The sequence below is a fragment of the Enoplosus armatus genome, chromosome 20 (assembly GCF_043641665.1).
Source record: "Enoplosus armatus isolate fEnoArm2 chromosome 20, fEnoArm2.hap1, whole genome shotgun sequence".
Lineage (NCBI taxonomy): Eukaryota > Metazoa > Chordata > Actinopteri > Centrarchiformes > Enoplosidae > Enoplosus > Enoplosus armatus.
Window position 1 is genome coordinate 19,690,274 of NC_092199.1, and position 25,486 is coordinate 19,715,759.

Below are 25,486 nucleotides of genomic sequence, written 5' to 3' on the forward strand. Positions count from 1 at the left end.
CATAATTACAATGCTTCACTAGTTTATACAGAGTTACAATATGCGAACAGTCATTTTCCACTTCAGTCATCTTTCAATTTGTTTCCCCACATGATATCAACAGAGTAATGGTGGTAGAAGAAAGAAATGCCTCGCTTGCACACCATCAAAAAACTATTTGTCAGAGAGTTTGATGTGCTTCGCCCGAACAAAAGCCACAAGCAAGGCGTCCTCAGCTAACCGACCCTTTAGACGGTTCGCATTATGAAGGGCAGCAGGAGTAATTCCTTGTTTTTTCTTTACAAATCTGGGATATTTTAAGTTGTTTGTGTTGCAGTTTTGGCTGTGCAGATGTAATTTCACTCAGCGGGAAACGCTTCCTCTCCAACCGCAGGAGTCCCCCGGTCCCATCACCCTGCAATCTGGAGGCTGGCCTCTTCCTGCCCTCTTCTCCGAAGTGCCTCTCCATTATGCAGCATGTTGTTAGTCTCAACAGGTGCCCAAAAATATTTTCACAAGGAGCCCTAGATTTGCTAGTTCAGGAGTGAACTGAAGGTAGATAGCAACATCAAGGTAGAGCTGGAGTGAAAACTGTAGAGGACACAAGACGGAGAAGCGCTAATGTGCCAATTTAGCAAAGCAAAATGACCGACAATGTCAAATGGGGTCCCTCACCCCATAACAAATTCAAAAGATGATTTATTGTTTTTGTACATCTAACGAATGCAATATTTGTCATTTTGAAACAAATTGCCGCTGCATCTCTGGAAATGAATACTATAGATTTTCCCCTCGGCTCATTCTGCTTTTCTCTCAGTGAGGGTTATTACTTAATTAGATCGGAGGAAGGCTCTGTCAGATATCTCCTCGCAAACTGGGACTCGCCTTACCTCGGTCAATCGCGTAGAATACTGATCGCTCGGCAGACGATTTAATCAATTACCTGACATCAATAAAATATGAAATAATACAAGAGTACATTTCCACCAAACCTGCTTCTACCTTTATCCCCCCCTTGTCGTGGGGTGAGTCACCGTTTTTCAAGGTTGCATGGAATTTGACTTCGAGCTTTACTGCTCATTAGAGAACACAGCAAACTTGGTTTGAATTGAAATCAATTTAAACTAAATATCATACAAAGGAAGGATTCCCACAGCGTTTTCATGCTCATTTCATGATGTTCAGATGTGTGCTGTGTGCTCTATCAGAACTTTATGCTCTTGCCCAAACTTTATCCCAGCAACTACAGCATACAGTGCCTATAAAAAAGTAATCACCCCCTTGGAGGTTTTCAGGTCAGGGTCAAGCTCTGACCAGAAAGTTGTGTTTTGACCTCATCAGGCCAGCTGACTTCAGAGTCTCCCACGTGTTCTCTGACAAACTGTAGCGTGTCATAAGTTTGTGGCCTTCTCTTTGCCTCTCCCATTAAACTGCTGTGGTTGTATATACATAGAAGTCCTCCAAATCGCTGATGGTTAAGGTTTAGCCACCAATACGACTTCAAAGAGGCTGTTGCAATAATCAAGGCGCAAGGACATAAAAGCAAGCACAGCAGTTTCTGCATCGCTACGATTTAAAATAGATTTTTTTTTTGCAATATTTCTGAGGTGACTGGACAAGCTTTGTGATATGTTGCTCAAAACATAAACTAACAGGCTTGATGTTGCTGTCATGTTGTGACAGGTGACCAGTAGATGGCAGTACTTGTTTTGTGAGACCCAATATCCAGGGTTTCTGTTGTATGATAATTAAGCTGAATAAAGTTTCTCGAGATCCAGTTATTAATATTATTATTTATTTCGAGATTATTATTATTTATTTAGAGAACTCAGCATACTGAGGTCAGTGGGCTTAACAGGAGGTAAATCTGTGTGTCATCCGCATAACAATGAAAAGAAATGCCATGTCTATGGATGACATCAGCCAAGGGGAGCTTGTAAAGGGAGAACAAAATTGGTCCAAGAATTGACCCTTAAGGCACATCATACTTGATATGGGAAAAAGCAACATGAACTTGTTCATGAGGACACAAAACTTCCTATTTCACAAATATGATGAGATTTAATGCAGTACCCGATATGCGTTAGAAAAGGTCATGAGGGGGGCTGTCTCAGTGCAGAATCTTAGAAAGAAAAGGCAGTTTAGAAATTGGATAATAATTATCTAGGAAGGTAGGATCAAGCCCAGGACTTGTTGGACACAAGCAGTTTTAAAGTAATCTGGGACACAACCAGTAGACCGAGATATCTTCAAAATAGAAAGCAAATGATGCCCAAAACAATCCATTACTTAAAATAAAACCAGTTGGAATTATGTCTAGAGGGCTGGAGGATACTCTCATATGAGACATGATTTCTAGGAGTTTGGGCAGAATAGCAGGTAATAGCTCAAAGAATCCCAATGTGGGTGATCAACATCTAAAAAGGTACGATTGGGGGTAATACCAAGTCTTATTGACTCCACCTTTCCAGCAAAAAGCGATAAAAACTTTTCACAATCAGCAGAGGCACAAGGAGAGGCTGGGTTTACTCACTGATCGGCAGTCTTAAATTGGAATCTGGGGTTGTGCTAATGGGCAGAAATAAGTCCCAAGACTTTGTTGCTCTATAATAGCGTCACATGATTCCGTCCTTTGCTCCCGTCATACTTCCTAGAGGGCTTTGTTGCTTGAATAGAAACATACTTGTATGTCATTGTGGGGCATTTGCTGAAATGACAGAATGATTCTGTCGTTTTATCTTGTCTCGACAGTCTCGAGTTGTCATAGGTCTCTTGATGTCCTCTCTCAATAGTCCCCTTCTTGCACCCTCACTCAGTTTTTGAGGACTGCCTGCTCTAGGCAGATTTGCAGCTGTGCCACACTCTTTCCATTTCCTAATGACTGACTCAACTGGACTCAAAGGGATGTTCGGTGCCTTGGAAGTTTTCTTGTAGCCATCCTCTGACTTGTGCCTTTCAATCACCCTTTTGCAAAATAGCTTGGAGTGTTCTTAGTATTGCCACAATGCTGACACACAAAAGGTTGGACTTTCTAGATACAGCTCTATTTATACTACAATCAATTGACTACACACAGGTGATCATTGAGCTAATTATGCGACTGTTCATGTGTGTTCTATCAAAGGGGTGAATACATATGCAAACATGTATTTTATATGTTATATTTGTGATTATTTTGATCACTTTGTAGAGATCTGTTTTCACTTTGATATTAAAGGTTCCTTATTGGTTGATGAGTGTCATGCTAGCGGCTCAGTAAGCATCCAGTTCGTTGAGCTGGATGCTAATATCAGCATGCTCACAATGACAACGCTGACATGCTGATGTTAAGCAGGTATAATGTTTACCATGTTCACCATCTTAGCTTAGCATGTTAGCATGCTGACATTTGCCAATTAGCATTAAACAGAAAGTACAGCTGAGGCTGATGGGTATTTGGTCATAAACCAAAGTATTGGACAATTTAAAAAAATGGACCTGACGGTGCTTGATGAAAAGTCAGGGGATCACTAAAGTTATTCCAGGTCATCCCAAGGGAAACATGATTGTCTGAACCACATTTTATAGCAATTCATTCAATAGCATTTTAATCTAAACCACAAATTTGAACCTTGTGGTGGTGCTAGAAGTCATCAGGATTCATCATCTGGGTATCATGGATATGTGTACCAAATGTCATGGTGATGCGTTATAGTTGTTGAGATATTTCAGTCTGGACCAACTGACAGACAGACTGACATTGTCATCCCTAGAGCTTGCTGCTAGCATGGCTAAAAACATTAAAACACATTAAATCTACTTTGACTCAATGTTGTAAAACAATAAAAACACGAAAACTTCCGGGGGGGGGGGGGGGGGGGGGGGTGACTACTTTTCATAGGCGCTGTACATAATGTGGTATGGGTGAACTGAAAAGGAAAAAATGGCAAAAAGAGAAAAGGATTTACTTCCCTGTGAGATCCAATCATGATGAAATATTAAAATGCCTACATATGGTGCCATAAACCTCCTCCCCGCAAAATTAATCACAACTGCTGTGATCAGTGCAGCCGATGGGACTAGTGGCACTTTTCTGAAATGTTAATAAAGCCATATTGAATGGTGCACTATTCTCGGCAGGAAGTCCGTAGCCTGTGGCTGCTCGCTAAATCTCAATGACTTCATTAACTCATTACCATGAGTCACGGCGTGCAGTGCCAACAGCAATTAAAACACGGCAGAAAAGAGCGGTGTCCTTGGGCCACTGTTCTGCTCGCGGGACTGATACGCTTTACTAGATTTAGCGGGATGATTGACATATCAATAGGCACCGGGGTGGATTAAATGGACTCAATCAATATTCAGATTTGTCTCACTCGCGCCTCGCTCCTGAAGTAAATTGTGCACACCTTGTCAAGTGCCGTCGGCTTTTGCGCTTCAGGCTGCGTGGCAGTGCCGCCGTTGAAGCAGGGTATCCATTTTTTCGGTCACATCCAGGAATGTGACGTGCCTCTGAAGATTTCATTTGAACTTTTAATGCCAACAAAAAAAAACGACTCTTTAGCTTATGATAATTGAAAAATTACCAAAAGCCAAACAAAGTGAAAGTCGGTGAAAAAAAATCCTGGAGGAAATGAAAGGTCACCAAGATTTTCTCCCCAAACAGAAAAGAATGGTTAATATTCATCCACTTCTTTTGTCTTTTTATTCCTTATTCAACCAGGGGAACAGAGGAGATGGGAAAAAATCGTAACTTTCAATGAATATGTCAGGGCTTTAATTCAACTCCTCTCCTCTGTCTTTTGTAGAAACACATTTCTATTCATGAAGCCAATCCTCCGTAGTCATGACACTGCATACTTATGTTTCTTTTGTAAAACTCCAGCAGAATGGTAATTAAATTGCAACTGTGGGCTTCTGTCCCCTATGCAGACTTAAAGAAGCCTTTATCTTAGCAAATGACTGACAGTTGATTATGAAAAACCCAACATTTCTTTTTTTTTTTTTTCCCTCTCCTGCGTGAAGGCAGTCCACCCACACCTTCTGCTTTTGTGCGCGCTATTGTTATGGCTCCATTGTTAATGAGTTTAGAATTAACTGGCTGTAATGACTGGAGACTGGAGCCCCTGCTGAGCCTGATTGTGCTGTTGAATGGGGAGCTGGAGGAGTAATGTATGGACGGATGCGCACACAGTGTGCAGGTATCGGTGTCTGTTGCGCGCTCGCCAGAACCCGGGAGTGGTCGTTTTTTCGGGACGGTCACACCTCAATGCCCGTTGCTGCTGTGCAGCCTGACATCAGGTGTCGTCCTGTGGCCATTCATCTACTTTGGGGGATTGCTTTTATTGTGATTTTTTGATATCAGGCAGACATCAGCTGGTAAAGCTGTAGCCTCAGTCAGCTGGGTTGACTCTGCCCAAACGAATCCACTACACTCTGAATTAGCGCTATTAGCTCTTTCTGAGACATTTACTTGGCTTGAAAACATTGTAGATGTGGATACATTTGTTAAAGAGTAGTAATATCTTCTTTCGGTGATATTTACAGTGAGTGATCACAGAGAGTTAGAGGCTACAGGAAGTTGTCTCTTTATTTTAAAGAGGACCTATTATGCTTTTCTTTATTTTCAGTCATATATATAATGTTACAATGTTAATGTAACATAATATTAAATAATGGGGTAAATGAATGTAAAAGTAATTCCTGTGAGCCAAAAGCTCTGAGCGCTCCGTTACAGTTTAATCAACCGCCGTGTCTATCTGATGTCAGATAGGTACGGATGTCCTTATATGGTATCTCTGCTCCAGGCACAGACCAGATGTTTATGTTCATGTCAATGTTGCTTAGTAACATTAGGTTTACAGTTTACCTTTGGAAATTCTTCCAAAGACGTCCGGAACTTGGCTGGCCAATCAGAAGAAAGTGGGCTTCTAGGGAGGGGGGGGGGCCTTAAAGAGACAGGAGCTCAAACGGCTTGTTTCAGACAGAGGGTGAACTGAGGGGCTGCATGAAGGGCCAGTTTAAGATAAATCAGGACTTTTTTGAACTGTGAATCATGCAAAGCTGCTCTAGTGGAATCACAAAATGAAAATATAGGGCTGGAAATGAGCATAACGGGTCCCTTTTAACTGTGGTGCGGCGAGGCCCTACGTTTTTCCAAAGAGCTCTGTTTTCCTCGCCCACACTAAATCACGCTGCTGACGTTTCAAGGTTCATCCACTCTGGAGAGCATCTTCAAAACCTCCATGTCCGCCTTCGTGTGGACAGAAGGCCAAAACAGCCACCTTAGTGTCGATGAACTCAATCGAATTATCTTGCTAATTATGTTAGTAATCCCACAACACTCGGTTACTTCAACATTTCGGGGGTTTGGTTTTTCCAGGAGTTTGATATTGTTAAATTTCGTCTCTTGTGTGTTCAGCGGAGAGACAGAACCAAACATGGTAGCTCGGAGGAGGAGAAACACACCTTCCAGTAACTCTTAGAGGGCCTTCAATCAGGAGGAAGGCGGCAGAGGAGAAGTGGTTTCGGTCACCGTGGTGGGGGTATGAAGCGGTTAACGCCCACGTGAGCGCACACAGGTATTGCTCTGCCACTCGGTCCGAATGCCTGGAGTTGTACAACGCGGGGCTTGCTACTACTACTACTACTAAGGACAACCCGAACACTTACATTCAAAGCATTTTGATCTGATTAGTTCTGACAGGGCCTGACGTCCCTTCATCCAGAGCAAGCACTCGACCTTGTGCTGACATTTTTACATTCAGTATCTGCTGATAACACAAACTAGCTACTTGCAGCACATACTTCCACTGGTATTCTGTAGCAACCGAAGCGTCTCAGCTGACATGAAAACGAAACGCGCTCCCAAGCTGGGAAAAAAAAACTTGTCCTATTGACATATTGTGTCTTGTTAGCCGGCTAGCTTGCCGCTGGTAAGCCCACATTCAATAAACCGGGTTTCGTTCAGAGTTGGAGGGTGTGGGAAGCCTTACTGTCAAGACGGGACCTCTGGAGTTCTGCGTGCTGTCCCCGCTGCTACGCTAACGTTATGATGGTCATGGGTTTGCTGCTCTTTAAACCACAATGTCTGCCTTTCTATTCCTGCATGTGTCAAATCCAGAAGATGCTGCGTGCGGGTGTGGTGGCTTTAGAGCTGTTTGAGGGCGACTTTGATGGACCTGAGCTGAGCAATGAAAGGCAATGAAACTTACGTTGCCCCGCGTCAAATTATGTTGTATTCAAGGTTGGCGCCCTGCTGGGATTACATCACAGGGAAATGCCTCAGAAATGCCTGTTTGCAACATCTATAACATGTCGAGAAAGGCTAGCTGCACATCAGTGCTTAGCTCAGTGTTAAGTACACTGTGGTAGCCGAGCTGGATTTTGGGCGGCTACCTCCGTGTGCCTCTTCTGTTTCTCCGTCTCCTCTTCTTCTCTCCCCCTCTGTCCTGCAGCATAATTCTCTATAATGAGCTTGTGGACAGGAGATGAGATATGATTCTTGGAATTAAAACAGCATTTTCTACTTTGATCATCCAGCAGTGTGTGAAGCACTGAAATAAGACTCTCTCCTTCTTTATCGAATCTTTTGCTCTCACTCTCCCGCTCTTAATCTTTCCCTTGCTCGCTCGCCCCGCTCTATCTGAGCTTGGGGGATTGCTGTATGAGATGGAGAGTTAATGAAGAAAGCTTCTTTTTTTTTTTTTCGTTCTCCTCTCTCCCCTGCAAGAAGACCGGTAAACTCTGGCAACTTTGTACTCTGCTTTTGTTAATCGCGTCACGATCGGCTTTCATGCTTTTACAGTCCCAACCCCTGAACCAGTTAAGCATAAATATTTAACGTAGTTATTTTCAAGCCTCTGAGAATATGTCTTAAAGAATGGCATAAGCTGCCACACAAATGAATCAGAACTTTTGTTTGCTCCGCGAGTTGGCCCGAACAGCTTCATGTCTCTGTCTCCGTGAAAACAATCCCAACGACATCATCCCCCTTTTATTCCTTTTCATTACGCACCGTCTCGTTTTACATCACTTTACAAGCAGTCACACGGCTCCTCGCTCTCACACACACACACACACACACTGACAGTCATAAGTGGCCTCGTCTCGTATACCGCGAGTTAGATGCAGCATTGTCAAAAAGCCATTTAAACCGCTATCATCTAATATGGAGGCTGACGTGGGCTGGCGCTGGCAGCGTGGTTATGTAAGCAGCTTTCTCAGGGACTGATAGCAATCCAACACACCCAGCAGGGGAGCGGTGGTGTGTGTTTGTGTGTGTGTGTGTGTGTGTGTGTGTGTGCCGGGTGAGGGGCGGGGGGGGGGGTGAGAAACAAATCACACATTCAGTACACTACATAATATTGCACCCAGTGTTTTGCCACAGGTACAGAGCGAGGCACTCCTTCGTGCCAATTGATTTGTTAATATGCTAATGTGGCGTGATTAGCGAAAGCGGAGACACCGAAGCGCGTCTTCGCTCAGTGAGGTGTTGATTGAAAGAAATCAACAACCGGGGTGGCAGATGAGAAAGAAATGCACATTTTGGAAATCAAAACTTTGAACTCTATATTGTAATTACAGGCCAAAGTAGATACTTAGAGCAGTGGTTCCCAACCATTTTACCATCGTATATATACACCCTCGACCCCCTCCCACATACAATTACTAAAAAGGGGGAAAAGTAGTAGTACTTCTTTTGAAATATCTTTATGTATATTTCATTATATTCATTGCATAAACAACAGTAACAGAACAATTAACTGTACAGTGATCCTAAATAGGGAACGTAATACCTGCAGGAAGTTTGTGTAAAACTAGCAATTTGTGCAGAATTCTGAGCAGACTATTTCCTGTGTCTGTATTATGATTTTCTTTGAATTTCACTATCATACATACGTTTTAATAGTTCAAGCAGCCTGGCTTTGTAATAAATAAATCAATAAATAAAGACATACACTTCTAAAATAACCTTTCAATTTCTTCAATTTGTCGGCTTCTTCACAGAAATTGATTAAATGCATATATATTATATTTTATATATATAAAAAGCTTTGGCCACCCATGATGGGGGTTGGGAACCACTGACTTAGAGGATAGGTTCAGGTTTTGTTTTATCTTAATACAGAACTCACAAGTCCTCTCCATACTGGTCACGAAGGGATCCTTTTGCTAAAGTTTAGCTAGATGCTAATACGTAGCTTTAGAACAAAGTTCCTTCTTTGTGTTACCCCTGGTATTTCCATGCTGAGCCACAGCGGAGGGATACTTCCTGGTAGTCTCCAGTGACAAAAATGTTTTTGTAATTTTGGCAGCCATTTCTATCAGTTATAATACTGGAGGTGTGGACACTGGGTTGTTGTTTTTTTTTTTTTGTCATCTTTGGGACTTCTTTTTAGTCATGGCGCTGTGTTCTCAGATCAATCCGCAACCAGCTTGATTACCGCTGAGAGAAATGACGGCCAAACACCCGAGCTGTAATAAACCAGAAGAGCTCTTTAAGTCATAATCGCAGCGGCGTGGGCTTCCTCCTCCTCAGATTGTGGAGCAGTAAGGCGGTAATACAGTGAGGTGCGCTAACAGCGGCCTGGCATGCTACACTGGCAGCTCGGAGTTAGCCCATTGCTATCGCAGCTATGATTGTTTGAGCCAAAAAATAGATTCACTTTCACGTATTTTGCAAATGAAATACTGCTAAATAAAGATCAGGGTGGGACTAAATTGCTCAAGTTCTTACCTAGGCTCTATGTATATTGCGCACGAGTGACACGTTTGCAGCTGTCCACGTCATTGACTTCAGGAGACAGCCCCCCCCCCCCCCCCCCCGATATGTCAAGGCCAGCCGGGGTAAAAAAGGCAGCTGAAAATGCAACGGAGCCCTTGTAGGACGAGCTACCTTGGGCTGAGAGTCGGAGCAAACATTGTTAAGTGCTGATGGTGGGCATGCTGGCAAGTAGATTTGCCCTGGGAGGGAGGTCTCCTCGGTGCACGACTCCTCTGCAGCTTTTTTTTTTTTTTTTACTCGCGGCCGCCTTTCCCCTCAGCGGTGCTGCACCAGAAAGCTGGGGATTTCTGCCTGTTACAGCCAGCATCACTCCCGCTGTCTATATGTAAGTGTAGCAGTTGACAAAAACACAACCCTGTTCCAATTAAGGGGCATAACCAATGCTGTTTACTCTTGAGCTGCCAAGCACACTTATGTCATTTGTAGCCCTGCTTTAAAAGTCTCATTTTTATACATTTCATCCTCCCACTGACAGTCAGTTTCAAACCTTTTGATTCATCTCCTCTCCCTGCATTGCATCGATTTTTTTACATAGTAACGCTGTGGAGTAGGACGATTGTTTGCTTGTGCAGCGCTGAAGGGAAATGCTGAATCTTCCTGTAGCGCTCTTCAACCTTACAAGTTTCTGCGGGCTAAAAAAACACTGCACACATCATAAGTATACTGCATAATGTTGAGTCAGGAGAACTGCAACTAATGCTTGGGCGTCAAGGTTTCTTGTCATATTTTGCTTCTGAATAACCGCGCCGGGAACACCGGGGCTGCTAAACGGATGTGTGAAAGGCCACGAATGGATCAGTTTGGTCTTTTGCAGCTTGTGTGCACAGGGTCACAAGCAGATGAATGGCATTACCTGAACCAAAGCAAAGGAAATACATTATGCAACCGCCAAAGCTGAATGTTTCCTTGGTCCACACTACAGGAATACATCTGCATCAACCTCATTATCCCCCTCCCCGCCCCCTCCTCATCCGGCATAAGGCATCAGACGCACACCAAACAAAAGGATGCAAGAGATGACAGAGTGTGTCCTCTGGGAGAAACTCCCCGCAACCATCAATAGTCAGCCTTGCATTACATGTCCGATGGATTTATCAAGCCATCGATAAGTTATTGACTGGAATAACGCTCAAGGTCATCTTGTTGAAATCTCCAGTAGGCCTGCTTTACACAGTACAGTAAGATGTTCATGTCAGCGGTCTTTCCTGTCTTTCCAAAACGGCAATAGTAGATCTGAGAGGGGTTATCAAGAGCTGCCAATCAATACGCCCGCATGGAAGCTCAGGGCTGCCAATATTAAAATGAAATCATGTGGTCAAATTGGAATTTCATTTGAGATTTGTGAGTGACAAAATGATTCAAAAGAAAAAAATGAAAATGACGCAACGTTTTCAACGGAATCATCACACGCCAGTGTTTTGCACTGTGACACATTGCCTCTTCAGCAGACAATCCTGATGGATGTTTGTTCTAATTAGCTAGTTTATTCTTCACTAATGTGAAGATGCAGCCGCATTATGTGCGTCAGCTACAGGCAGCAGTTAGTTGTTGTTGTTGTTGTTGTTGACGACAAAATGCTTTAAAGGTAATATGAACAGTTAAAGGCAATGAGATAAATACTCACACACACATGTAGTGTTTACCAGATGTTTCATGTTACTAATTTGTTCAAATTACTAAATTTTTTATGGCAATGACGGTAAAATGTAACCTTAAAATAAAAAAATGAAATGAAACGGACAAAGGCTGGAATAAGGGCACCTAAACAAGCAGAAACGTCATGTGTGCATTGTTGTTACTTTAAAGTTTGCCTGTAAAAATGTTGCCCAGCAGCGGCGCCTGTGGCCACAAGTGGCAATTATAGGCTAATTGTGAATGCTAATATGTGATGTGAGTTACACAACAAAATCTATCACAAGTTGGCTAACATTAGCCACTATGGGCTACTGGTCATACCAGAGCAAGTAAGGCCGTAGCAGCAAAACCATAGAATCGTTGAATTGATCAAGGGTTTGTTTCTGTTTTGTTTTTTTAGCTTTTCAATAGTGACAAAACGAATGTGCTATTTCTTCTTTCAAAAGTCATATAGTCTCACTTGAAACAGCGTGCACTACAGCGGATAGAAGATAGCAGTGCAATGCTGCTCTACACTCCGCTGCTACTGATGTTATGTGTACACATTTTAGTACCGAGATGTGCTGTTTGCATATTTCTCTCACAGGAGATTTCATGTGACACCTCCCGCTGTTATCAGTGCCCGGACGTGGAAAAATCTGCAATCCATGCTCATCAGCGTATCTACAGCAGCGCCCCCCCCCCCCCCCCCCCTCTTATCATGAATGCACTCCAAACAATAAAGGTTCATTTGGTCACTGGGTTTAAGGTCAAACTTGTGTGTATATGCGCTCAGACCCCGAGCTGGGGAACGCATCCCCGTAGCTGTGTGTTGCTGTGTGGGAGGCAGCGGCGATGAGAGGCTGATGGTAAATCGATAGTGATGGATCAAAGTTCCGCATGGCTGGAGCCCTGCGGTGTCAGGGTGCGGGGAACAACGGTGGCTTTTCTGTTTCCTTTTCTTTTTTTAACACCTCCTCCCTTCGTCTCATTATCCTTCTCCTCCTCTCCTCCTACCCCAGTTCTCTCTTTTCATCTTGAAATTCCGACTCTCTGCCTCTGTCTTCGCCCACACTTGGCGGCTTTCTATGTGTACGTGTGTGTGTCTGAATGTGTGTGTGTGTGAGAGAGAGAGAGCGAGAGAGAGAGGTGACTTGATGCTTTGTGTCATGGTGTCAGGTGGCATCAGCCAGTAGTTGATGGGAAGATAAAATGTAACACGATCGATATCCGGGCACTAAAATTGTTCTCATTTCCAGCAGCCTCCTGCACTTCGTGTGTCCACATATCGGTTGCGGTAACATGTGGGCAACATTTGACTCATAAGATGAAGCTATTGTGCTGCTTTATTGTCTGATGTTTGAGTGTAACAAAGATGAGTGTTGTGAATTTAACCCTATTCCTGTTTTTCAGCGCAAATACAATAACTGCCGGTTGTTCAATGTGACTGAATTTTAAGTAACGCAGTCTAATAAATAACCACTTGGTTCTGTTTTCTAGGAGAAAAACATTGGCCGGTCCGCTCCCAGAGTCACCATGGTAGGGATGGCTGTTCTTTCTTAAAGGGTCAAAGTTGCCTCTAACCACTTCTTTGTGATTACTGTATTTGTTTCATGAACCCGTTAACGATTGATAGTGGTAATAAGGAGTAACATCTGGTTCCTGATCAGTGTTTGGAGGCAGCTTATACCTGGAGTGTTAATTGTAGTGCAGTGCCTTCCCATTGACCTCTATCTATCTATATGCCTAACATGTGTATTTTCCCCGTGACGTTTAGCTCTCCTGTCTGTGTGTTGAGTACATGTGTTCAGTCTGGTCTGTGTGCACTGGTTCTAGGGGTGTCACGGTACGCAAAATTCACAGTGTGGTTAAAAAATGCGCATTAAGACAAGTGCAGCAGGTGTATGATTAACTTACACCTATTTGCTTTCTTGCCAAGCATTAGATGAGAAGGTCGCTACCACTCTCGTGTGTTAAGTACAGACCTGGAACCAGGAGGCGGTTAGCAAGCGGAAGCACCAAGCTTGGGTCTGTCCGAAGTTCAGAAATATGGCTACTGACACCTCTGAAGCTCACTGATTGAACATTGTACCTCCTGTTTGTTTAATCCGTTCACAAGCAGAAATGTAAAAGCGACAATGTGTGTGGTCTTACGAGGAGTTACAATTGCTTGGCGAGCCACTTCCCAGAGTCTTGTCACAACGAGTTTGCCAGGGAAGTGCCTGGCAATCTCGGAACCCGTCGGCTATCTTCCGACGATCTGGCCTCTGGGGGCAGCAGCCCGTTTTTCGGGGCTTTCGGTTTTGCCAGCAGACATCCAGACAATGGATTTCCGGGCCAAGACTTCCTCTACAGTGCGCCGGTCATTGTTTACAGTCAGATTAGCAATCTCGGAACCCATCAATCAATCGTCCGATGACAATTTGAATGCAGATACATTTTCAAAAAGCTAATCTCTAGGGTTCCGAGATTGATAAAAAGCTAAATAACTGTCAAACGAGATTACGTTTCGGCCAATGCGTTCCACCTCTTTTGCTCTCCATATGGAGTGTTTACCTGCATGCAACCAAAGGCTGCTCAGACTTGATTGGTCAGTACCACTCGGACTAAATACGGATTACAAACGGAAACCAGAACGCTTCTGATACCAAAATCTTGTCCCTTGCCTGCAGAACGATAGCTCTGTCTGTTGTTTCTCATTTGCGCCATTGGATGTCCAACCTAACCCAACTAGCATGGCCTCGCTGACAGACATCAACTGTCTCACTACCAAAGCTCTCCAAGTGGATTACTAAAATGTAGACCAGATTAAGACAGTATTAAGCTAAGACGGAACGAAAATTCTGACTGAACACATGTACCGTTACACCCCTACCTGGTTTTGTTCAAATCACTGGTGTGGTGATGTGGGCTCGCTTACAAGGAAACATTGTAAAGAGGAGATTTCAGTTGCACTACATTTTATGTTTTCAACCAAGAAGTCCATTCTATGAGTAGAGTATGAGGGCCTAATTAATGAAAACGAACCAAACTAGGACATACTGTATGTAAATAAGAATATGCTGGACCTCTTGATGTTTGTTGCAGCTGGCCCACATTGTTTTTGTTTTTTTCTTTTCATTGTGTTGTGCCTTAAAGCCCAATTGGTCCCATTTCACTCTGTTCTAATTCCTGCCCTTTGAAAATGTATGTTTTGAACTGTTTCACTGAAGCTTTCTCTATGTGTCGTCCACTGTACTGAAATGAATGTCCTAACCTCTATGGTGTGCGTGGTCTTCGACTCTGTCCGTCTCAGTGGAGAGGAGGGCTGGTCTATAAAGGCATGGATAAAGGCAGTTTTGATGATGTTACTTCTTTTATTTTAAGAAGACATCAGATAAATCTGTGCTTATCCTTGCTTAAGATATACGGACCCTCCTCTTCCTCCTCTACCTCTTCCTCGCCCTCCGCCTCCTCTCAAAAGGAAGTCTGCTTTTCAACAGCCCCACAAATGGAGTCGGTTGGTATGTCAATCAACTGTTGAGAGAAATGGCTTTTCTTTTCTTTTTTTTTGTTAGAGTATGATGTGACATCCTATGAAAATGCCATACTGTTACAATGTTTGATTTCCAGGGAAGGTTATTACCTTTAAACCCAGTGAGTCCCCTCCGCTTTGTAGCGAGAGTGAAACCAGACGGGCTCGGTAGGAACATCATGAAGCACTACTTCAATAAAATGGATCTCTTATTGCCTTTTAACACACAGGGTCACAAAAGTCCACGGTGGGTTCACCGTCCATCACATTTCACAATGAACTGGATATGAAGTCCATCTCAACCTCCTGCCCCCCCCCCAATCCCTGCTGAGACTATCAGGGCCCATTTGTCAAGCTGGAGAGGCAGTGACATGTCGAGTAACTACTTGGCCTTTGGTGTCTCGGGGCCGATTGGGAGTTATGAGATAAAGAGCGATACTTACTGGCAATACAGATGAAAGCAGTCTGGCCTGAGATCGTATTGCACTTGGAGGAACACAAGGAACTTTGCAATCCGCGGCTCTAGTGGCTCTCAGTAATGGGAGTTATCTATGAGTGCATAATGATATCGGGTTGTGTTTCAGTCTAGCTATTCATTTCAGCCAATTCAAAACGTGTGTTAATTGGTTTTCACTCATTTAGCGGGCATGAGATAGAGATTAACAGACAAGCACTGCCGTTTGGCAATCCACTGTATATGCAGACTTTAGGTACACAAACGGTTATAGCAGCAATACAAAACCGTCTAACCAGGATCTAAACTATATTTCTTTCTCTAAAATGGGGGCCTCTAGTTCCACGGCTATAAACCGGCAGTAACAGCTGATAACTGATAGCTGCAGTGGAATACTAAAGTGATCTAGTGCTTTTTTGTGTGTGTGTGTGTGTGTGTGTGTGTGTGTGTGTTTCAGTACTTGTTGATAGTGTTTTCCACTGTTTTCCTGCAGCCCTGCTGAATGTAATTGCATCCTCTGACACAGATCATGACACAGAAATACAATAGGTGGAATCAACAGCAAATTTCACTTTGGGGCTTTTTTTTGTTATATTATGCGCACACGGAATAGGAATTAGTTAAAAGGCGCGCTAATCAATGTTTTTACGTGACCTTTGTAATTGTAAGATGTGGAAGGTTCAAATATAGCGGTACTGATGCTCCGTAATTGCATTTCCATCCACCTGTTGTTGTTGGGGTTTTTTTTGGCACATTTTCGATCTGCTCATAAAAAAAAGTGGAGAGGAAAGTCTAAATATCACCAAAAAAAAGTGTTTACGTTGAGGCTGAGGTGGAAAAGTTGGTGTACTGATAAAAGCAATGGAGACTTAATAGACTTAATAAATAAGCACGTAAACGTCCACTGAATGCTTAGCGCTCTTTTAACCACGCCATCTGGTTGTAGTAGTTAATGAAAACCGGAAACTCGACTCCTGCCTGCCGGATACGTAAACAAGTGTTTACGCGTTCATCACGTCATTATAAGACCGTGATATGTCGAACATACGGTGTGGAGTTGTGGAGTTCTGATCCCATGTGGCCAAAAAAGACAGCAACAATAACAACAACAGATGAATGCAGCTTTAAGTAAGCCGTGTTAATGGGTGTTCCTCCTCACATTTGTTTTAGGATTTGCTTGTCTGAGGGCTGATGGATTTGGTGGTGGGGAACTACGATGAGGTTCTTGATATCAGTAGCAGAGATGGCTGCCAGAGGGACGACGCACATAGCTCACTGTTTTCGGTCTTGGTGCCGTTGGCTTTGCGCGCGTATATCGCTGCTGCTCTTTCTAGCGCCACGTCACACAGTTGTGAGTAGAATTAAAGCAACTATTGCTATTGAAGATTAGAACTTTTCTGGTTTCAATAAAGACAGTGTGGTGACCAGAAATGCACACCCACTACTCCCCTTCCCCCTCCCCTGCGATCTGACCCGAGGACCCTGACATGAACGGGCTGAAATCAATGCAAACGTTCACCTGGACTGTCTCATTTTTCTGCCAACAGAACCACTGCTCTCAGGATCATTTCAACTATTCACATTCTGCACGTGGTGGCTTTAAACGGTGGTTTTGAGGAGCCAGACAATATGCTGAGTTGAGGAATGTGGAAGTGACTTGAAAGTCACTTTTGGGTCCTTTCAGTCCTTGCAGTTGCAGTCTTGATGTTGGAGCTGAGTAGCTTCTCGGTTTTGTTTTCTACTTTCACAGCGCCTTCAGATTTAGATTTTCTGTGGTGGTATTTCATTTTGTATTATTGACACCTTTGGTACCAAGCAGTCACTGCTATGCTACGGCAGTTTCGTACTACACTTTACAGATATTGCTTGTTCTCGGTGCTGTTTTTCTAATTTAATTTTGCTTTATTGGAATCTCTATATAAATGCAGTATTGCCAAAGCAGGTTGTACATGGTTTACAATGTAAGTAAGTGCTGTTTCACATCTGTTGATGAAGTCTGAGTTGCTGTGTGCCATGGCAACTATTGCTAATCGTGCTGACCGCCTAGTTTATCCTTCCTCAAGTTGCACAAGCTGTTCTGAACTGGCTGTAGGTAAATCAGACGTTATAAAAATAAAATCGTACAGACTACATTACTGCACAGCCTAATTTATCATCATTACTGTACACCTGCCTGCCACAGTATTGTATAAATATATATCATTTATTTTATATATATCATATTCCTATATTTTAACTTCTGCACTCTTTTATGTCTGTGTCTTAGATGATCTTCTTTTTATACATATTGTTTGAGCATTATTGGAGGAATTTCACTGCCATTGACTGCTCCACTGTAGTTGTTGTGCATATGACCATAAAAAAACTTGAAAATGAGACTTGTACTTAAAGATGTAAGACTTTTGTCAGTGTAAATCCAGTGGTTTTTAGCTTAAGTCCGAACTCTGACTCACAGTAGCCATTCAGTTAAGAATGAGCAGTGGAAGCTAAAATTAGCAGAGCTAGAAGTGCTATAAATATAACTTATGAGCATTATCACCAGTGCTGCAATTGGGTCAGAGTTAAGCCTCCTGCTCTGACTGTGAAATCAATGAGGAGGTGGGAGCTACTTCTGTCAGGGGGCCTAAACCTTTGTCCCCCCTACTAACCGAGTGAAGTGGGGCTATTATGGCAGTTAACATTTAGCGATTAAATGTGAACACTCTTTGTCAGTTGTTAAATGTCAAGCAAGCCCACGGCGGCTTGCCTTTCCTCCGCTTCCTTTGCCGCGAGAGGAGGGCAGGGACGTGTTGGTAGCGCCGGGCTGTCAACAGAGACATCCGCATTCGTACCTGTCACACACACATGCAAGCGCACGCACGTGTACAGCGCACTCTGTACCCCCCACCGCCGCCACCTCCACCTCCTCTGGGCCTTTCATAACTCCAGTAGCTCCACTTGGCAGGGCTAATGGGATGGCAGGGCTGTTGGTTTTAGAGAGGGATGTCATGAGGAGAGTGGAGCAGAGAGCTGAGGATGGCTCTCTAATAGATCTGGGGTGGGCGGTGTGGAGTCGGGGGGGTAGGAAGGCTGCCTTGTGATCACTGGCCCATGTAGCTGTTTCTCTCCTCTTTTCATCCCACTGCCCCACAACATCGTCCTTTTTCATACTTTTCCTTCTCTTATCTGCTTTCTGTCTCGGTTTATCCTGTGTCCACTGTATCCCCCCTCCCCATGTTGTTGAGAGATACAAAGCCTTTAGGGTTTCCATTAAATTGTGACTGTCTGTCTGTCTGTATTTTCAGTGTCTGTGCCCACGACAATTTCTCTACTCACAGTTTGCATTTTCAAAGCAGTGAAAGGCATTTTAAAATGTTATAAACTTCTACATATAAAAGTATGAAGTTTTGCATCATGCCGAAGATTCAAGGGAATGAATTGTGTCTTGAAAAGTGTTGAAAAGACGAAGCGACACTTTGCAAATTAAAGGAAGGGGCAACATAAAATGTACTGTACAAACAAAGTTCTTGTTGGATTGTCCAAACAGCGCCGAAAACCCCTTCCTAACCACTCCGATGTCAGATTGGGGGAACTTTGTCTAACAGATTTTGTAATTTTCTATAATCGACATTTCAACAAGTGCACCCACTTCGCCCTGAATACTGTCCAAGAGTGTGTGCCGTTGTCCCCTTTTGAATGATTATTGTGTCTCACCCCTCTCTCTGATGGTAGGCCATTCGCTTACCTTCAGGTGTGTGCACGTTTGGAACAGCTATAAACACTTCTGCCTTCATACGTAGTTGTAAGATACGTTCTACAAATTCGATACTTTCAAGCATTCCCCTGCCCTTAATAAGGTGTAGGGCCATCAGTGGCCTCCAGAACAGCTTCAGTGCTCCTTGCCATAGATCCTCCAAGTCTCTGGACCCTCATTTGGTGTTTTGATGACGGTGGTGGGCAGTGTCATCGAACATGTAGCTCCAAACTTTTGCCCAAGTGTTCAGAAACGTTAACCTCCTGGCTGTAAGGGCCTTGGCATGTGATGCATACTATTTCCGTAGTTGGCAACCAATAAGTGAGTCCCCACGCCCTGTATGGACAATCCTATCACCAGACAAGAACATTGAAATCAAATGATTGTGCTTTTACTTTGATTGTACGTTATATGATTACATGGGACAAATAAACTTGACTTGTGACTTATGGCAATTAAATGATGGATAGGGTAGGGTTAGGATTAGGCAACTAAAACACTTGGTTTAGGTTAAGAAAGATTGTGGCTTGGGTTAGGGTTATCTGCATGTTCAGCCTCCTGCATGAAAGTTGGGCTGTCCACATATCAACCCACATACAGACCCTCAACCCTTACATTCTACATAAAGGACACACTATTTCCTGCATTGTGTTATTCAGTTTGTCACCTGTCTGTACCTTGTTTGTTTCGGTTTATTCGCTCCCTTTTAATTCTCACAGAGATGACTGTCACTACTCTCCAAATGACTTCCCTATTCATAGAAATACAAGAGATTGTGGCCAAACACACTCACACACACAAACCCCATCCGCAGAGAGCTGACTGGATATCATGATATGGCTGTTCAGTTGTTGTTCAGAATGCAAATTCTTCAAAATCAATTTTCTGATGGTTTCCGAAGATATTTCTGAGCATGTGACCGCAATCGATTGTGCAAATGCTTATTTAACCTTGGCATGGGGTTCAAGGTGTTCTGTGGTGGGCTCGACATGCCTCCCCCCCCCCGTGTGCCGTACGTGGAGGTGATGTTTGGAAGTGTGACGTGAAAGAAAATGCCATGCCAAATGTCAAATTATGAGTCACTTGTGTGCCATCTGGATGCTATTATGTAAACTCTGCAAGGGGGTATTCTCCGGAGATCGGTTATAAGCAAAGGAAAATTGAATGTGTAATCTTCTCACTGAGGTGAGGGCGACTGTATCCAGAAGAAAGAGTCTAAGACCGGGCTCGGCAGCCCACCGATCATAGATATGTGGTTGATTCAGACACTAAATCTGACTGACACCATCTGACAAACACACAGCTGCGTCATCAACATACTGACAGAGAAACACACATTTAGCAATTTAGATAGGGGCCCTGTTTAACCCAACAATCTGGAGAGCATGTCAATCAGAAATAATCAACCCACTGTATGATTAGACAGCAGCACTGGCTTTGCATCTGTTTTAATATGCCAATTTAAGGAGCTGAAGGCAACACTGATGGACAGCAGTGTATCCAGGGGGTCTCCCCCTCCACCGTAAGGTCCCTTCATCATTGGCAAATAGTATTCTGCAGCTGCTTCATGGTAACATGTTATGTGGAGGTCATTTTGCGATGTCAGCTCAAAGGGGCGAGGAGCGCGACGGTGGTGGTGGTGGGGTGTTCCAAGCCGATAAGCAGCCTCATGGCTCTGAGAGGTTGGGGGTCGCTGGTTGTGCTGGGACTCTTTCTTGAATGCGGTTAATTGGTCCCCAGATTGTGGTGGGATCGCTGAACATGGCCGCCCAGGTTCTTAATGAGCTACAGTCCTCTGCTTTGTCTCAGTGGCTATTCAGCTCGGCCCGTCTCTCTGGACCCCTCAGACCGGGCTTTGAGTGGAGATCACCAGATTGAGACGAAAACTTCTTAGAGATCAAGAACATTGCATGGCATATGGTCCTTGTCTGGGTTCTCTGACTGTACTTTTAAGTGAAAGACAGGGAGCTGTGCTGAGTTTCAAGAACATAATACTTATTAAGGATGAAATCTGGGAGAGTTCACTTGTCAGTGGGGCCAGTTCTGTGACATCTTTTTTCTTTTTGTGAAGTTCGTCTTTCTGTGGTTTCAGAGAAGCTATACGTTGCATAATTTGTAGTTACTTCTATGTGTTTGTTTTCCTTCCAATATAACAGGGTACTCATCACATATGTATATTCTTGTGCATGGTTGGTGATGGACTGGTGACATCTCGAGGATTGCTTGCCATTCAGTAAATATGATTTGAAAGCATACACGTAAAAAATGCTGAGAGGAAGGGAGTTTTATTTACGCAACGATGGCATGGAAATAACAAACAAGTGTATTTATATACAACTTATTTGCATTAGCAAATAGGTTTTGTAGAAAACATGACACTGCCCAAAATTGTTATCAGTATAACAAGGAAATTGACATATTGGACGTATCTGAAAAATGTTAACTGGCTTTTTTGTTTTCATAGCCACCCCTGTCAATTCAAGCATGATTAATATTTGTATTGTCATGTTGAGGCAATGCAAAGCACGATTGTGGTCTTGGTTAAACGTCAAAAAAAGTCAATGCTGACTTGAAACATGAGATTTTTTGCGAACCTAAACCAAGTGTTTTGGTAGGCCTCACCCTACAGTAAACAATGGTTGGGACACGGGATGGGTTCAGATGGAAGGGTCTAGTGTGGTGCTTTGTATGGCAAAACATCACCTGACTTCTCTGCAGTTTAGGAATGTCAGAATTACGATTTCAGAAAAACGTAATCCAGACAGCAAATATATACTACTAGTATATAAAGGTATTTTGTAAGAGAGCGGGTGTCATGGTAATGGGGTTAAAACACAGATTGATTTGGAAAGTTGCGTTGCGTGTTCGTGTGCTCCGACTTACTAGATTTAAGAGTCGACTAAGTGAATTTATTATGTACACCTTGTGAATTGAGTGAACTGAGCATCTGATTTTTAGGTATTCACTTACGATATCAGAAATTATACCAGTAGGTTGTGCAATACAGTATTTTAAAACTGGCACTTTTATTTCAGAAGATGAACCAGTTTCACATTTTTTTTTACACATGAAAATGAGCTTCAAAGAGTGGATTCTATTTTCATGGACTATTAATTATTAGTCGTACTATTTGGAAGGCCATAATTTGTGCTAGGATCTTTAGAAATTACAGATATGGCAGAGTCAAAGTAATGACCTTCACAATCAAATTCTGTGTGAACAAGGTTGTAGTGTAACTACATTTTCAGCACTTATTTCTATTGGAAACATAATATGCAACACTGGCTTTTTTATCTGTGGCACCAACTTTGTGCAGTGGTTACACAACAGATAGTAACTAAACTGACATATATTTATATAACAATGCTGTTAATTTAATATATTCAGTGTGAATTTCCCTCCTTGAATCATCTCTTCTGTGAAAATTAACGGGTTATGTGTTTATATGAAAAAAAGAGAGAAAGCCAGTGAAGGAGCACATAGAAGACACATCCCATCTATCTCCATAGCTCGAGCAAATATTGAAACCCGTGATGTGAGAGCGGCACCGCCACCTGTACCCCCCCTCCTTCACTTTGACAGATGTAAATGGACGTTTCAGCAGTTGGCTCTAATGCATTTTTAAACAGGCACAGCAGCAGACGGCAAATGAATGCGTCGCGACGGCAACACTCTACGATGGGGTCTCCATCTCTCGCTGCCTCCTCCTCACATAGAAACATACAAACCCACGCGTACACGCACACATGTACACACTCACGCACACAGTCCTACACACTGCTGAGAATAGCTGTCATTCATCAACTTTCTCAGTACAATGGGCTCAGTAAAGGTCCCATCTTTCAACTAAAGCACCTCCACACTGCGGTGCCCAGCCGAGCACTGATACCACTGCATCACATTCCCTGTCAAACGCAAACACTCCTGCACAGTAGGGCGGATAGATGATTGGGTGAAGCTGTTGTTTATTCTCCGAGTTGAAAATTAAAATGGCCCTGCTTTCCCGGATGACAACACAGAAGACTGTTACTGCTGATTAGACCACACTCGTGCACACAGAGAGCCGGGGAGAAACAAGGGCAATGACCAGAGACGGAGGACGCGTGCGTGCGTGAGTGTTTGAAAAGAATTTTAGAGGGCTCAAAAGGGCCGCTAACTTAAGAAAACATATGCAAGTGGACAAAACACAAGCACATGTAGAAACACGTTCACCAGCCTCGTTTCAAACAAATACAGACGTGCTTTTGTACACAGGTTGTACGTAACACAACAAATGTGAGTTACAACATTAAAACTACTCAGTGTCTGGGGACCCCAGAAACTTGATGAACATACCTAAAATGCCAAGGCTGAGCTCGTTCTACGAAAAATGAGCTAGCAATGGTTATTTTAGTTTGACCAAAAAAAAGTCTAGCCTTTTCCAGAGCTTTCAAAGCCGCCTCACAGTCTTCATCAGCTAAAGCATTCTGCTGAGTCGGTTCGGTTGACATAAAGCGACCTAAGTATGGACGACGGCGGGTATTAACAGATCGGACATCAACTGACTCCATGTCAACCTGCCGAACGCCGTTTGCTAATTATGACCATGTGGTTGAAAGCTCTGGAAAAACAGTGGATCTTGAGTTAAGATGATTTTGTCAAACTACTGTTCTGAAAGGTCAATAAGTCACTTTAGTTTTAACATGCTGATTGTAGGATTACTGGAGCTAAAAGGCTAACGCTAGGTATATAGCATCAGAAAATGCCTGGTTCTTTATGGTTAAAAGTGGGATGTACAAGCTTAACTGCATAAAATGTAACGTAAGAAGTTAACTACGTCTCCCAAGGTGCATTTCGAGAAGATTCTGGATCATTCATTTTATTTTATTTGCTACAGCTCTGAATGGAGCCTCTGACTAGCTTCTAACTTCTTGCTCACAGCAAGGGCGGCTGAGGCTTGTGGTTATCGTCGTATTCAGGCCCGTCTGCCAAAACGACAAAACATGATTTCACAGGAACGAAATTGAAATACTTCTGATTCTGATGGTCATCGGGATCAGATTGAAGTACGTGTACGCGATATATGGAATGCGGACTCGGGTTTTTTCGTCGTTCTGAATGTACGAACACAGAAATAGACACACAGCTAAAAACAAGGACAACAAAGTGTCTATTTACACTATAAAAGATATAGTTCATAATTTGGAGCACAGTGACTGTTTAGTGTCGCCGCTTTACAGCACGGGGATCGTTTCTGACGCTACGTGACTGTGTTAACTCTTCATCAGAGTGATGGCGCGTGGAAAGAAACCGTTGTTGTGTTCTGGTTGTTTAGGCATCATAACTTTATATGTGAGACTCCCTTGTTTCTATGTTTGAAGAACATTGAGAATATTGATTTCCACTTGCAACTCGATGTCCATTGCATCTCTGTATGTGTTGTCACATTGTTGGATGTGAGTCTTTGCTTGAGTTTTATTAATATGAGGTTGTTGTTTTTTTCTAAAAGCAATGCATGTGTTGTCAAGGTGGTAAAAAAAAAAAGTGTGTATCCTTTGTTGAATTGTCTTAGACAATAGAATTGTTTTCATTTTTTCCATGATGAATGCATAGGTTGTTGTAGTCTCTGTGTCTTTACCCTTAAATAATGCAGTTTCTAAAGCATATGAGCGGCCTGCGTGTTCCAGGACAGGATGTGATAAATAATGTATATAGCCCTGTTTAGTTTATAGATTTTCTTTTCTCTTCTCCGTAAGGTTTCTACTGTAGCCTCCGACTTTCTGGCTTCCGTTTGATGCGGACACGTTTCGCTTCACTCATCCCACAGTCTCTCTCATCTCTCTTTATGTCCATGCCCTTAATTTGAGGAAAATTAAAGGGATATTTCACCCGCTGAATAAGTTTGCCGGCAGCTGTGGCATCGTGACTTGTGAACGCTATAAAAGTCCATTTAAAATGTTTCTCTACATAAATCTGTATTTGGTGAATTATACAAAATGCATATTTCAAAATGCCACCAAAAGAAAACTTTCACAGCATTCTAGTGAATTATCTCTTTAATTGTCACCCTCGCAATGCTGACAGTCTGTATTTGAGCTGATACAGAGCATTCCTCACAGGTTTTTGTTTTTGTTTTTATTGCTTTTGTCATTGCAGGTACCCATCAGCACAACTATAACCACGTGGCTCTAGGTAGCCCTACACGCACACCTAAGAATGGTAAGACGAACTAGCGGGAGAGGGGGAACATTCAAGTGAATTCACAGCACAGCTCGTTTGTGATAAAGCCTGGACATGGGCATTGACTTTAATATCGTGCTTGACATGGATGTGTGATAAACCCCTTGACATGGGCCTCTTTTCAGTCACCGCGAATCCATTCCGTCACTGAAAATTAGGCTTTTGTTGTTGGAGAGAAATGAATCATGGGAGTGTCACATCCCATAG

The 25,486-nt window shown here is 43.1% G+C and overlaps 1 pseudogene; it reads left to right on the plus strand.

Moving 5' to 3' along the window:
- Window positions 1–25,486, plus strand: part of LOC139303681 (protein shisa-6-like) — a 58,561-nt pseudogene that overhangs the window by 24,700 nt on the left and 8,375 nt on the right.